The sequence below is a fragment of the Haliotis rufescens genome, unplaced genomic scaffold, assembly GCF_023055435.1.
Source record: "Haliotis rufescens isolate VD_foot unplaced genomic scaffold, xgHalRufe1.0.p SCAF_4, whole genome shotgun sequence".
Classification (NCBI taxonomy): domain Eukaryota; kingdom Metazoa; phylum Mollusca; class Gastropoda; order Lepetellida; family Haliotidae; genus Haliotis; species Haliotis rufescens.
The window spans coordinates 55505994-55521680 of NW_025964112.1; the positions used below are offsets into that span (position 1 = coordinate 55505994).

A 15687-nucleotide genomic window follows, 5' to 3' on the forward strand; every position below is an offset into this window, starting at 1 on the left:
GGGTTGGGTAATGACACAGACACGATCCATGGGTCCCGGGAGACGAGAATACAGTACTCGGCTCTCGACTGTGTAAGGTGGGGCACGAGATTTGGGGTAATAAATCCAACACAACAAAGTGCACTGCCTCGGTGTGTTAGTGTGAAATTAACAAACGCGTAAACTGAAGGATATTTTGAAATGACCTGTAAATGCATATTTGGGAGTGCGACATGTGATTGGTTAAAGGCGCCTCTTTGACAGTCATAATCTCCACAAGCATTCAGCCAATTGGCCACGTGGACAGATGCCTACTACTGTAAAATAACATAGGAAATGGGATGAGTTTGAGAAGGGAAGGGGAAGGCGGATGCGTGTGACCAAACTTGCTCCTACGCTCTGGAAGTTCAAACGACGTCATCGCCGGCTGAGGAGGGATGGTAGTGTTTGGTGGCGGTCGCGAGGAAGAGGTATTGAGGACACAGACATCACAGGTGGATTAACATCAGTGGTTTGGAAAGACGTACTTGTAGGTAGCAAGTGCTAATTGTGCCGTATTATCTATTGGCGGAACGTTTTTAAAGGTTAGTATTACTATCTGATTTTTGAGCATCTTCTTTATTTTATACTGTTTCCACAAAGAAGATACCCTTTCGTAAATTTCACACAGCAAATCAAAAAGTAAAACAAATTATACATGTACTTTTGTGTTAAAAAGGACAAACTTGTGTTTTCTCAAACTTTAAAATGTTCGTATCCTCAATGAAATACCATACATTGTCGCAAAGAGATGCGGTTCATTGTCAACTCTTTCATTGAGGCTCACGGAAATGAACACCTCAGTTTATACAGACACTTTTGTTTAAATTGACGAAATTGGGTGTTCCCGAAAATTTAAAAAATGTTATTATTCTAAATAAAAAAATACACATTGTCGCAAAAATACGGGTAATTGTCAACTCTTTGCGCGAAGTTACAGAAATGAATGCATGCATGTTTCCCTTTAACGAAACTGTTTTGCTTCAGACTAAGTAGAATCTGATCAAAACTGTATAGAGCCAACAATGAGATTTAGGCGTCGCTAACATATATTGGTAAATATAGCGTGCTAACTATCCATATGGAAAAGCCGCTAATCTATGGTTGTCTGTCGCCCATTTGACGAAAATAGTGTTTGAAGATGTAACAACCCTCTGCTACCTGTAACTCTGATGTAAGACGCATGTGCCTGATGCGTTACATAACTGTCAGAAAATGACCAGTCGTATATAACGGACAGTCTGTTCGCATGACCAACATGCCTAAAGAAAAGGAAGTGGAACCTCATTAATCCACTCGAATTGATCCACCGGATAAACGGGTTTCCTGACTAAAGTTGCACGTTGGCTGACGAAATAGATGCGTATCCCGTCTGCGGGAGTCCAATCTCGCCTAGTTACATTTTGATATTGGTAAGGAGAAGTGTTGAACTTGAAAAGTATATTATCCTTATCTGCATTCACCTAGTGTTACTTTGTACAGTTCCCTTTAAACTATTGATTGATTCTTAATTTAAGTTTCCATTGTGTTTTGGTTGAAAATGACCAAGTGGTCGCCTTTACAAGTAATGGAACAAGCCATTCACGGTATCAGACTTCTGAAATAAAAACCCAGTTGTAATCAACTTTTATGTCGGCGTCCCTTAATTGAGGCTGTGGAGGTAGTGAGTTCGCGACAATAGTTAAAACCTAATGAATCCATGAATTATTGAAATGAATCCCTGTTGAGCTTATTGAAGTGAGTGAGTGAGTGAGTGAATTGGGTTTAACGTCGCTTTCAACAGTATTCCAGTTATATATTGCTTAATGTGGGAGGAAAGCCCGAAGTGATGCAGGTCTCAGACGTTTACCACTTCGGTGAAACCCACGAGCACGGGTATGATGCTGATAACCCTAGAAACATAATTGGGGCGAACCGGGATTCGAACCCACAACCATAGGTTTCTGGCGTGTCTAAGGGACGCAACTCTGCACAGCGAATCGCAGCGCCTTTGACGACTTGGCCACCCGTGTCCCCTTAATTTATTGAAACTTGTGACAAGTCTGAAGTCAAATGCCGGGCAAGAGAAAGTATAAACATGAAAATTGGATTGTCCATACAAATGGAAACGTTATTTAACCCGACTAGGCAGAAAACAGTCGCCGTAACATTGAAAATTTGAGGTCCAAAACATAACTATGACACCCGTATCAAACACATCGTCATCGAATAGCCAGTTCTTGTTTGTTTCATTTTTTTATCCACCATCAAACATGGTGCATACTTTCTTGGTAGTTTAGTTGCGTAATAGGGGTACATAAATTTAAGGGGCGGTCGGGTAGCCTCGTGGTTAAAGCGTTCGCTCGTCACGCCGAAGACCAGGGTTCGATTCCCGATATGGGTACAATGTGTGAAGCCCATTTCTGGCGTCCCCCGCCGTGATATTGCTGGAATATTGCTAAAAGCGGCGTAAAAGCATACTCACTCACTCACACAAATTTAATCCTCGCACACATTCACACATATAATTGTTTTCTGGGTTTCATGCTGATAACACATTATGTGTTTAAATTAAATCTTATATGTATGGTCAAGTTAGTCACTCACACCTTATTTTACAGTGGTTAAAGTACACCGAACGGGTGGAACTATAACGTCCATTATACAGGCAAATTCTTTTAGGTAAATTGCGATGCATTTTATCAATCTTAAAGTTAAATTGCGATGCATTTTATTAATCTTAAAGTAACGGAAAATGTTTTGGTACGGCTATATTGTTATGACAATTGTTGGATATGATCACATAACCAGACTCTTTAGGTGTTGTATATTTGATGAAGTACCTAACTATGGCTAAATGAATGAAGAAAGCCAATCTAACGAACTGCAAGAGAAAAGTCTAGCAACGAGTAATGTCGATGACCAAGGTTGAATCTTTTTCTCAAATTGTACTCCGTAAGAACATCAGCAAAGAAAAAAACCCTATGTTCAGATATTTTTAAAAACAGCTTCAAGAAAACCTTTAAACTAGCCTTTTGTCATATGTTAGCTTTGCCTTTTCATGAAGCTACTTCACATGTAAGGGAAGATATTGGATGAATTTCATGACACTTTAAATCTGCAGACCCCGTGTTCTTAGTGGAATACATCTACTTAGCCACATACTTGTTCTTTGGATGACAAACTCCAATTTCTTTGGATGGCAATGATAAGTTTGATAAGTAACTGATAACGAGATGTACGATCAACTTCTTCATTACATGTGTACGTCATTTACTTGATAACGGTTTCTGGGTCGCCATTTAAATGTCGCTACAAATGTAAGAAAGAAGTTAAACATCCATACTTTCTTGTCATAATTTAGATAATCCAGTTTGAAAGCGCTGGAGTTTTAAGCAAGACGTCAAATATTCAGTCCAGTGTTCACATGACAGACAGATACATTTAGTCAGTCATAAGGCCAACAGCCCACAATACAATATTATTTAAAATGTAATTTCCTACATACAAAGGTATTTACACTGTATGTCAAGGTTTCTTGTTTCTCATTGCAAACACGTTTTCAGTTGCTTGTTGGTCTGTGTACTATGGTTGTGGATGTGGATGTGGATGTGAGTGTGGATGTTGATGTTGATATGGATGTGGATGTGGATGTGAGTGTGGATGTTGATGTGAGTGTGGATGTGGATGTTGATGTGGATGTTGATGTGAGTGTGGATGTGAGTGTGGATGTGAGTGTGGATGTGGATGTTGATGTTGATATGGATGTGGATGTGGATGTGGATGTGGATGTGAGTGTGGATGTGGATGTGAGTGTGGATGTGAGTGTGGATGTGGATGTGAGTGTGGATGTGGATGTGAGTGTGGATGTGGATGTTGATGTTGATATGGATGTGGATGTGAGTGTGGATGTGGATGTGAGTGTGGATGTGGATGTGAGTGTGGATGTGGGTGTGGATGTGGATGTGGATGTGGATGTGGATGTGGATGTGAGTGTGGATGTGAGTGTGGATGTTGATGTTGATATGGATGTGGATGTGGATGTGAGTGTGGATGTGGATGTGAGTGTGGATGTGGATGTGGATGTGAGTGTGGATGTTGATGTGAGTGTGGATGTGGATGTGAGTGTGGATGTGGATGTGGATGTGGGTGTGGGTGTGGATGTGGATGTGGATGTGGATGTGGATGTGGATGTGGATGTGGATGTGAGTGTGGATGTGGATGTGGATGTGGATGTGGGTGTGGATGTGGATGTGGATGTGGATGTGGATGTTGATGTTGATATGGATGTGGATGTGGATGTGGATGTGGATGTGAGTGTGGATGTGAGTGTGGATGTGGATGTGGATGTGGATGTGGATGTGGATGTGGATGTGGATGTGAGTGTGGATGTGAGTGTGGATGTGAGTGTGGATGTGGATGTGGGTGTGGATGTGGATGTGGATGTGGGTGTGGATGTGAGTGTGGATGTGAGTGTGGATGTGGATGTGAGTGTGGATGTGGATGTGGATGTGGATGTGGGTGTGGATGTGAGTGTGGATGTGAGTGTGGATGTGGATGTGGATGTGGATGTGGATGTGGGTGTGGATGTGAGTGTGGATGTGGATGTGGATGTGGATGTGGATGTGGGTGTGGATGTGAGTGTGGATGTGAGTGTGGATGTGGATGTGGATGTGGGTGTGGATGTGAGTGTGGATGTGGATGTGGGTGTGGATGTGGGTGTGGGTGTGGGTGTGGATGTGGATGTGAGTGTGGATGTGAGTGTGGATGTGGATGTGGATGTGGGTGTGGATGTGGATGTGGGTGTGGATGTGAGTGTGGATGTGAGTGTGGATGTGGATGTGGATGTGGATGTGGGTGTGGATGTGAGTGTGGATGTGGGTGTGGATGTGAGTGTGGATGTGGATGTGGGTGTGGATGTGGGTGTGGGTGTGGGTGTGGGTGTGGATGTGAGTGTGGATGTGGATGTGGATGTGGATGTGGATGTGAGTGTGGATGTTGATGTGAGTGTGGATGTGGATGTGAGTGTGGATGTGGATGTGGATGTGGATGTGAGTGTGGATATGGATGTGGATGTAGATGTGGATTTGGATGCAAATATTAGATGATTGTAGTCTTCACTATCACATATCTTCTTCTAATGGTATTCATATTCCACAAGCTTTATATTTTTCTTCAAACAAAAATTCACAGTATCTGTCACCCTGAGGAATATTATTTTGTCCTTCTGTGAATACATATTTGACGCAGCAGGATTGTGTGAAGCCGTTGTCATTCCTCGGTCGCATCCTTCGCCATCACTTCATACAGCGCGTGATCGTAATTCCAAAATCAGTGATATCTTCCAATTTTATCTGATATTATTTTTGCGGGAAAGTTTAGATATATGGTATTGTATTTAAATAACGTATTGACCATCTATGTTGTCTCTGTACATTGAATCATATATGGAGACACAACCAAGTATTTAGAAAATTATCTGTGTCTTACCATATGACCACACAACCTATGCCTGTCGTAAGAGACGACTAAATGGATCGGATGCATGGTCAGGCTCGGTGACTGGTGGATTGCGTGTCATCATATCGGTGCTCATTATGTCAATCACTGGATTGTCTAGCCCAGACTCAATAATTTACAGATATTAAAAAAACAACATTTAGAGAACAAGATACATCGATGTGTGAAATAATTAATTCTCATTAATTGGCTCCTAAAATGAATTTAATTCTAAATTACATAAGTTCCATGTAAATAATCCATTTATCCCAGGGAACATTGCTGAGTGCGGAGTTAAACAACAAACAAACAAACAAACATGTATCCCTGGGATGTATGTACAAGCGACTGATGTACTTGTAGTCTTACAGTAGCGTCACATCATCATTTGAAAACTAAACGTGACAATTTACCTAAATACGCAACCACCGTTCATTCAGCTGTTTTTCAGCTGTTTGTGTATCAGCTCTTGCACGACATACAGAGGAATCTTGATGAAAAGATAACACCAACCACTGGATGGTGATCATTCTACCCAGCACGACACACTAGGGACTGAGGGACAGTTAGACGGAGGTACTCGCACTGACAAGCCATGGGACATTGAGGGTGAAATAACGAACTTTTTCGAACTCATTGATTTAGAAAGACAACCATGGGGGTAGTTGGAGAAAGTGGACATTTCGTTTGAGGGCAATGAGTCGGAAATCTCGCACAGTCATAAAGAAGGGCTTTTAGCAAAACGAATAACCCCTCTTGTGATGTGGAAGGCACCGCAGATCCGAGTTGTGTTGTGTGTTAACATTACTTGATTGGTTTGGTCACAGCAGTGAGAGTATTTTGAATCCTTATAAGGCCCTGGGACGGTTCAAAGGTTTGCAAGAATCGTTTTAGATAGTATGTGCTGTTGTTTGTATATTTAAGATTTTGAATGTCGCATTCGAACAAATTGCCCCTAACCTATGTATTGAAGGATTAATTTCGAATTAATTAATTAATTAATTAATTAGATGCATAACTCATTTCTCTGTGCATGGTTGTTGGTATCAAAAAACAATGCTTGTGCGTATTATCACTTCGAAGTACAGTCACAGAGGCGCGGGTGATCCAGTTGTCTTTAGCCATTAGGCGTGCCGGAATCCCAGATTTGCCCTGAGTATGATATCTGGTTTCCAGCACAATGCCCGAGCTCGTGGGATTCACCATAGTCGTAAACGGCTGAAACGTGCATCACTGGTCTTTTCGTCAACACTAAACCGACACGCCGTGATAAAACGGAAATGCTGTTCAAAACGACGCTGAACGCACTCAGTGAAAGAGGCAAGAGTCATTGTACGATTCGGACTATGTCATAAATGATCATACCAGGTGTTCGCGAAAGGTGAAAAGGTTCCCGACCGATGGCACCCGTCACAAACATGGTACAAGTCAAAATAGGGAATTGCATCGGACATTATTATTGTCACTGAGCCATCAATTTTAGAAATGTCCTCCATATAGGTCGACCATAAAACCGTTTGAAAGCTTTACTGTGGCCCTGAATGTTGTAACCCTGATCACACAACTTGATGGTCCTTGAAATCTTCGTAGAAAGAGCAGGGTTGATTCTACCTCAAAAGTTGTGAAATGGAGACACCAAGGGCTGGAGCTGCTGGAATATTGCTCGACATGAAGGGAAAGTTGACTATTGGAAAGTTGAAGTCATCCCTCTAGTCATACAGTCTTGAGGAGACCTTCTTGTCACTCTGAATCTTTATACACAGATATCAATATGAAACAGATGAGGGAGTTTCACTGGTCTCTTTTATTGTGTTCAGTTTGGTAAATCAGTGGAAGGAAATTGGCTTTTTGGCCATTATGGAATGATATCGGATAATGAATTCAACCGCAGCTTAAGTTAAACTTCTTGGCTAAATATCTTTGTTTTAATTTTCAAGTCCAAGCAGAAATTCCGATTCATATGCATAACGAAATATGGGCCATATGGCCTTCATTCATAAATAAACTTCTTCATTTATTTCTGATATAAACGAAAGGTAAGTACATTTGTAAACGGTAATCAATATTTAATAATTTTATCAAGTATATTGTAACTATTGTATCACGGCGTCATGTTCCCGACTGGGCGTTAACAAAGTGTCGATGTACCATGTGTATGACGTCGCGCTATAGACATTTGTAAGGCATCAATAGTCCGATCAATTGTCACACGGTGGCACATATTATGTAATTCAGCTCTTCGATAATACTAACATAAGCGACCAAACATTTTCCATATTCGTAAGAGATCTCCATTGACTCGCACTTTAACATGAGCATGTGTTTATTAATCCCATAGTGATGATACCAGGTGTTACGCGAAATGTAAGCGTACGTTTCCCCACAGAAACACATCCAAAGTCAAGTCAGTGTTCTCCCGAAAAAGCATTGGAACATGTGATTCAAATGAAGAAAGCGAATAGCATCGGAAATCATAAACTGCAAGCACACACACACACACACACACACACACACACACACACACACACACACACACACACACACACTTATGGGTCCGGGCGGTCGGGTAGCCTAGTGGTTAAAGCGTTCGCTCGTCACGCCGAAGACCCGGGTTCGATTCCCGACATGGGTACAATGTGTGAAGCCCATTTCTGGTGTCCCCCGCCGTGATATTGCTGGAATATTGCTAAAAGCGGCGTAAAACCATACTCACTCACTCACTCTTATGGGTCCATAAGACTCTTTAGACTCTAAATCTGCATCTTGATCAATATATAACCATGTAATATTAATGTAAGAATATTATTCAAATATTTATTTACGTGTGCTCATCATTAGGTTAAGGTGGAAATGGTATTATCCATTTTGAAACTACACCTTCACTTACCCTTGCGGAAGAATATGGCACTCTTTGAATTCGTGTCAATGTGTGCTGAAAACATTCCCCTTATTGTACTGGCAGCCTTTATAGCAGTAACTAATGTGTATCGCCAGTGGAGTAAACGTTGGCAGCTGTTTAATACCCATCAAACCTATTTAGTTCCCATAATTACGAAAGTGCAATTTACATTTCTGTAAAGATATGTAGTGTGTGGGAGAGAGTTTGTTCAGTATTAACGGCCTCATGGCCAAGAGAACAATTTCCTTTCGTATAACATAAGTATGACAGTGGTATGTGAGTGTATGACGTAAATAGAAATGAATATATATATATATCTATAAATAAATCTATATCTTTTATAAAGATAAATATTTCTGCTTAACGAGAAACGTGCACATTATTTTTTAAATAAAAAACAAAAGCCCTTATAGCGATATCATTCTTTTAGGACATCAGGGAGGCAAATTTCTGTTTTGATGGATTCTGATGAAAATAACGAGAATTTAAACTGTGTCTCCTTTTCTTGTAATGTAGGCAAACTAGTGCAAAACGATATTTATCGTCTAAGTTTAAAAAATCACAATTATCACAAAGCATTAACTCATGTCTAAAAGTGTAACAAAAATAGCAAACAGTTCATAAAACCTGAATTAATGCTTTGTGAAAAAAGATTTTTGGAACTATGGAAGCGTATGTATGTGTCTAAGAATATATCATAGAACACACAGAACAGAACAATGCTTATTTCTCAAAATTCACTTTGATGTAGAGAACATATATGTTACATATAACCAAACACAAATAATATATACACGGTAGAATAAATATGACACTGAATATATACATCGGTACACGGTATACTCATGTGGAGTGAGTGAGTGCGTGAGTAGGGTTTAACGCCGCTTTTAACAGTATTCCATTTATATCGCGGCGTGTCAGCTTAATGTGGAAGGAAAGCTGGAAGTGATGCAGGTCTCAGACGTTTACCACTTCGGTGAAACCCACGAGCACGGGTATGGTGCTGACAAACCTAGAAACATAATTGGGGCGAACCGGGATTCGAACCCACAATCATAGGTTTCTGGCGTGCCCAAGGGACGCAACTCTGCACAACGAATACCACATTATACTTGCTGGTAAAAAAAAAAATGTATCAAGTATTAAAAAATAATTATCACTAGAAACATTTTTTACGATGGTATGTGCTGTGTTAAAGACAGAAAGATTTATTGCCTTAAGAAATCAGAAAATTTAAAATTTTAAAGAAAATGGTCAAATCTATTAAATATATTTCTTAAATGCATGTTTTGATGACTTTTAAATAGAACAATCATTCATTCATCGTTCAGTGAATTTAAGGCATGAGATGTCAGAAAATCTATGAATATTGTTTAGATAATTGTTTCACTCTACTTATGCTTAAAAAGAAAGATAAAACAACATTTTGAAATGGATTTAATACGCTTCATGTTTCTCCCCTTGTCTCTGTAGCCGGGGGCGGTGGGGTAGCCTAGTGGTCAATGCGTTCCCTTGGGTTCGGTCCCCACATGGGTATTGTGTGAAGCCCCGGCATGGTATTGCTCGAATATTGCTAAAAGCGTCGTAAAATCATACACACTCCCCCACTCATTCTGTTTCCGAGTAAGTGCTTAACTTTGCTAATATCAGCGCGCTATTAATTCGATACCACCACACATTAAATCATTCTCTTGCATTTCTCTTTTCATTTTTGTTTTGTTTCGATACACGAATGAATCGCTAGTAAACGTAATTACCAGCGAATATAAACAATGAGGTCTCTACATACATGATTACTTTTGATATCAAATATCGCATTCTATTTTATCCCACATCCCACTACTAACAATCCATTGCCTTCATCACTAATTTATCATAAATAATTGTTCTAGAAGATTTCTGTTAAACACAACACATTAAACAGCATAAAATCAGCAACAGGGCGCATTGCAACGCCTACAGCACCCCGAAGGTTAAACACTGGTAATAGTGGAGTAAATATTCGCGTTGTGATGGGTGCAGTATGTGTGTTCGAAATAACTCGAATTTCTATATCATTGTTTGAAATGTATTTTTTCAATAGGAAAATAGTATTTATACTTGGATAAGAGAGTGTAATGTAACAAAATGTATCGTCATGCCCACTAACTGATAGCCCACGAAAGATATAACAAAGACGCTCACTTTCAATGAGAACATGCCTTTACTCGCTGTCCCGAAGTGTATGTGAGAGAGTGATTCACTGATGAATGGTCTCATATTGTAGATGAGTGGTATAGGGTTGTATTCAAACACCATTCTGCTTATTAGTAGAAAAACACTTACAATAGGTCGTGATATGCACTAATTTCTTTTCATAAGTCTGTCCGGCATTCAATATGCGTTTACAAAAACTTTGTGTTCATGAGTCGCACGTCGTTCCTGTAAGTGTTTGAAACGTCTATAAAATCTCTATTTAACGGCGCGGTACAATGCAATCAGCAGCACCATCAGAAACATTGATTTCCCAGAACATTCACCGGGCATCATGTGTAGATTCTTGAGTGGCGTGGGCATTATTGATGTGAACATATAGGTTACTGTTTCTTCGACTCAAACTGACAGTATATGTTGCTCTAGAAAATAAAATGAACATTACTTCTTTTACATATTATATATTTTCCTGAATGGTTTCAGGTTACGCAAGATTAGTCAGGATCCAACATATCGCAAAGATTATGATCCGCGTAGTACCAGAATCTTGGCGCTGGTCTTTGACCAGTGCCACTTGCCTTCCACATAGAACATGGCCCGACATGATTACACCACTTGCCTTCTACATGTTACACGGCCCGACATGATTATACCACTTGCCTTCTGCATGTAACACGGCCCTGCGTGACTATACCATTTGCCTTCTACATGTAACACGGCCCGACATGACTATACCACTTGCCTCCCACAGGTAACACGGTACTACATGACTATACCACTTGCCTCCTACATGTAACACGGCCCTACATGACTATACCACTTGCCTTCGACATGTAACACGGCCCGACATGACTATACCACATGCCTCCCACATGTAACACGGCCCGACATGACTATACCACTTGCCTTCTACATGTAACACGGCCCGACATGACTATATCACTGGCCTTCTACATGTAACACGGCCCTGCGTGACTATACCACTTGCCTTCGACATGTAACACGGCCCGACATGACTATACCACATGCCTCCCACATGTAACACGGCCCGACATGACTATACCACTTGCCTTCTACATGTAACACGGCCCGACATGACTATATCACTTGCCTCCTACATGTAACACGGCCCGACATGACTATATCACTGGCCTTCTACATGTAACACGGCCCGACATGACTATACCACATGCCTCCCACATGTAACACGTCCCTACATGACTATACCACTTGCCTCCTGCATGTAACACGGCCCGACATGACTATACCACTTGCCTTCTGCATGTAACACGGCCCGACATGACTATACCACTTGCCTTCTGCATGTAACACGGCCCGACATGACTATACCACTTGCCTTCTGCATGTAAGACGGCCCTGCGTGACTATACCATTTGCCTTCTACATGTAACACGGCCCTACATGACTATACCACTTGCCTTCTACATGTAACACGACCCGACATGACTATACCACTTGCCTCCCACATGTAACATGGCCCTACATGACTATACTACTTGCCTCCAACATGTAACACGGCCATACATGACTATACCACTTGCCTTCTACATGTAACATGGCCCTACATGACTATACCACATGCCTTCTACATGTAACATGGCCCGACATGACTATACCACATGCCTTCCACATGTAACATGGCCCGACATGACTATACTACTTGCCTCCAACATGTAACACGGCCCGCCATGGCTATACCACTTGCCTCCTACATGTGACACGGCCCGACATGGCTATACCACTTGCCTCCTACATGTGACACGGCCCGACATGACTATACCACTTGCCTTCTACATGTAACACGGCCCGACATGACTATACCACTTGTCTACCACATGTAACACGGCCCGACATGACTATACCACTTGTCTACCACATGTAACACGGCCCGCCATGGCTATACCACTTGCCTCCTACATGTAACACGGCCCGACATGACTATACCACTTCCCTTCTACATGTAACACGGCCCGACATGACTATACCACATGTCTACAACATGTAACACGGCCCGACATGACTATATCACTTGTCTACCACATGTAACACGGCCCTACATGACTATACCACTTGCCTTCTGCATGTAACACGGCCCGACATGACTATACCACTTGTCTACGACATGTAACACGGCCCGCCATGGCTATACCACTTGCCTCCTACATGTAACACGGCCCGACATGACTATACCACTTGCCTTCTACATGTAACACGGCCCGACATGACTATACCACTTGTCTACCACATGTAACACGGCCCGACATGACTATACCACTTGCATTCTACATGTAACATGGCCCGACATGACTATACCACTTGCCTTTTGCATGTAACACGGCCCGACATGACTATACCACTTCCCTTCTACATGTAACACGGCCCGACATGACTATACCACTTCCCTTCTACATGTTACACGGCCCGACATGAATTTATCACTTGTCTACCACATGTAACAAGGCCCTACATGACTATACCACTTGCCTTTTGCATGTAACACGGCCCGACATGACTATACCACTTCCCTTCTACATGTAACACGGCCCGACATGACTATACCACTTGCCTCCCACATGAAACACGGCCCTACGTGACTATATCACTGGTCTACCACATGAAACACGGCCCTACGTGATTATATCACTGGTCTACCACATGAAACACGGCCCTACGTGATTATATCACCTGCCTTCCACATGTAACACGGCCCTACATGACTATACCACTTGCCTCCCACATGTAACACGGCCGGGCATGACTATACCACTTGCCTCCCACATGTAACACGGCCGGGCATGACTATATCACTTGCCTCCCACATGTAACACGGCCCTACATGACTATACCACTTGCCTTCGACATGTGACATGGCCCGACATGACTATATCACTTGTCTACCACATGTAACACGGCCCGACATGACTATATCACTTGCCTCCCACATGTAACACGGCCCGACATGACTATACCACTTGTCTCCCACATGTAACACGGCCCTACATGACTATACCACTTGTCTACCAACTGTAACACGGCCCGACATGACTATACTACTTGCCTTCTACATGTAACACGGCCCGACATGACTATACTACTTGCCTTCTACATGTAACACGGCCCTACGTGACTATACCACTGTGCCTCCCACATGGAACACGGCCCTACATGACTATATCACTTGTCTACCACATGTAACACGGCCCGACATGACTATACCACTTGCCTCCCACATGTAACACGGCCCTACATGACTATATCACTTGTCTACCACATGTAACACGGCCCTACATGACTATACAACTTGCCTTCCACATGTAACACGGCCCTACACGACTATACAACTTGCCTTCCACATGTAACACGGCCCTAAATGACTATATCACTTGCCTCCCACATGTAACACGGCCGTACATGACTATACCACTTGCCTCTCACATGTAACATGGCCCTACATGACTATATCACTTGTCTACCACATGTAACACGGCCCGACATGACTATACCACTTGCCTCCCACATGTAACACAGCCCGACATGACTATACCACTTGCCTCCCACATGAAACACGGCCCTACATGACTATATCACTTGTCTACCACATGTAACACGGCCCTACATGACTATACAACTTGCCTTCCACATGTAACACGGCCCTACACGACTATACAACTTGCCTTCCACATGTAACACGGCCCTAAATGACTATATCACTTGCCTCCCACATGTAACACGGCCGTACATGACTATACCACTTGCCTCTCACATGTAACATGGCCCTACATGACTATATCACTTGTCTACCACATGTAACACGGCCCGACATGACTATACCACTTGCCTCCCACATGTAACACGGCCCTACATGACTATACCACTTGTCTCCCACATGAAACACAGCCCGACATGACTATACCACTTGCCCCCCACATGTAACACGGCCCTACATGACTATACCACTTGCCTCCCACATGTAACACGGCCCGACATGACTATATCACTTGTCTACCACATGTAACACGGCCCGACATGACTATACAACTTGCCTTCCACATGTAACACGGCCCTACATGACAATACCACTTGCCTTGCACATGTAACATGGCCCTACATGACTATACCACTTGCCTCCCACATGAAACACGGCCCTACGTGATTATATCACTTGTCTACCACATGAAACACGGTCCTACGTGATTATATCACTTGCCTTCCACATGTAACACGGCCCTACATGACTATACCACTTGCCTCCCACATGTAACACGGCCGGGCATGACTATACCACATGCCTCCCACATGTAACACGGCCGTACATGACTATACCACTTGCCTCTCACATGTAACACGGCCCGACATGACTATATCACTTGCTTCCCACATGTAACACAGCCCGACATGACTATACCACTTGTCTCCCACATGTAACACGGCCCGACATGACTATACTACTTGCCTTCCACATGGAACACGGCCCGACATGACTATACCACTTGCCTTCTACATGTAACACGGCCCTACATGACTATATCACTTGCCTCCCACATGTAACACGGCCCTACATGACTATACCACTTGACTCCCACATGTAACACGACCCTACATGACTATACCACTTGCATTCCACATGTAACACGGCCCTACATGACTATATCACTTGCCTCCCACATGTAACACGGCCGTACATGACTATACCACTTGTCTCTCACATGTAACATGGTCCTACATGACTATATCACTTGTCTACCACATGTAACACGGCCCTGCATGACTATACCACTTGCCTCCCACATGTAACACAGCCGTACATGACTATACCACTTGCCTCTCACATGTAACACGGCCCGACATGACTATATCACTTGTCTACCACATGTAACACGGCCCGACATGACTATATCACTTGCCTCCCACATGTAACACGGCCCGACATGACTATATCACTTGTCTACCACATGTAACACGGCCCGACATGACTATATCACTTGCCTCCCACATGTAACACGGCCCTACATGACTATATCACTTGTCTACCACATGTAACACGGCCCGACATGACTATACAACTTGCCTTCCACATG

General features: G+C 42.6%; 1 protein-coding gene across 1 annotated transcript in view; it reads left to right on the forward strand.

The window, feature by feature from the left end:
• The first annotated feature begins 297 nt into the window (after positions 1-297).
• Positions 298-15687, forward strand: part of LOC124115826 (HCS2 neuropeptides-like) — a 66544-nt gene continuing 51154 nt past the window's right edge. Inside the window, exon 1 of the mRNA XM_046476978.2 lies at positions 298-563. The gene's annotated coding sequence lies outside the window, so the exon portion shown is untranslated. The remainder of the gene's footprint in view (positions 564-15687) is intronic.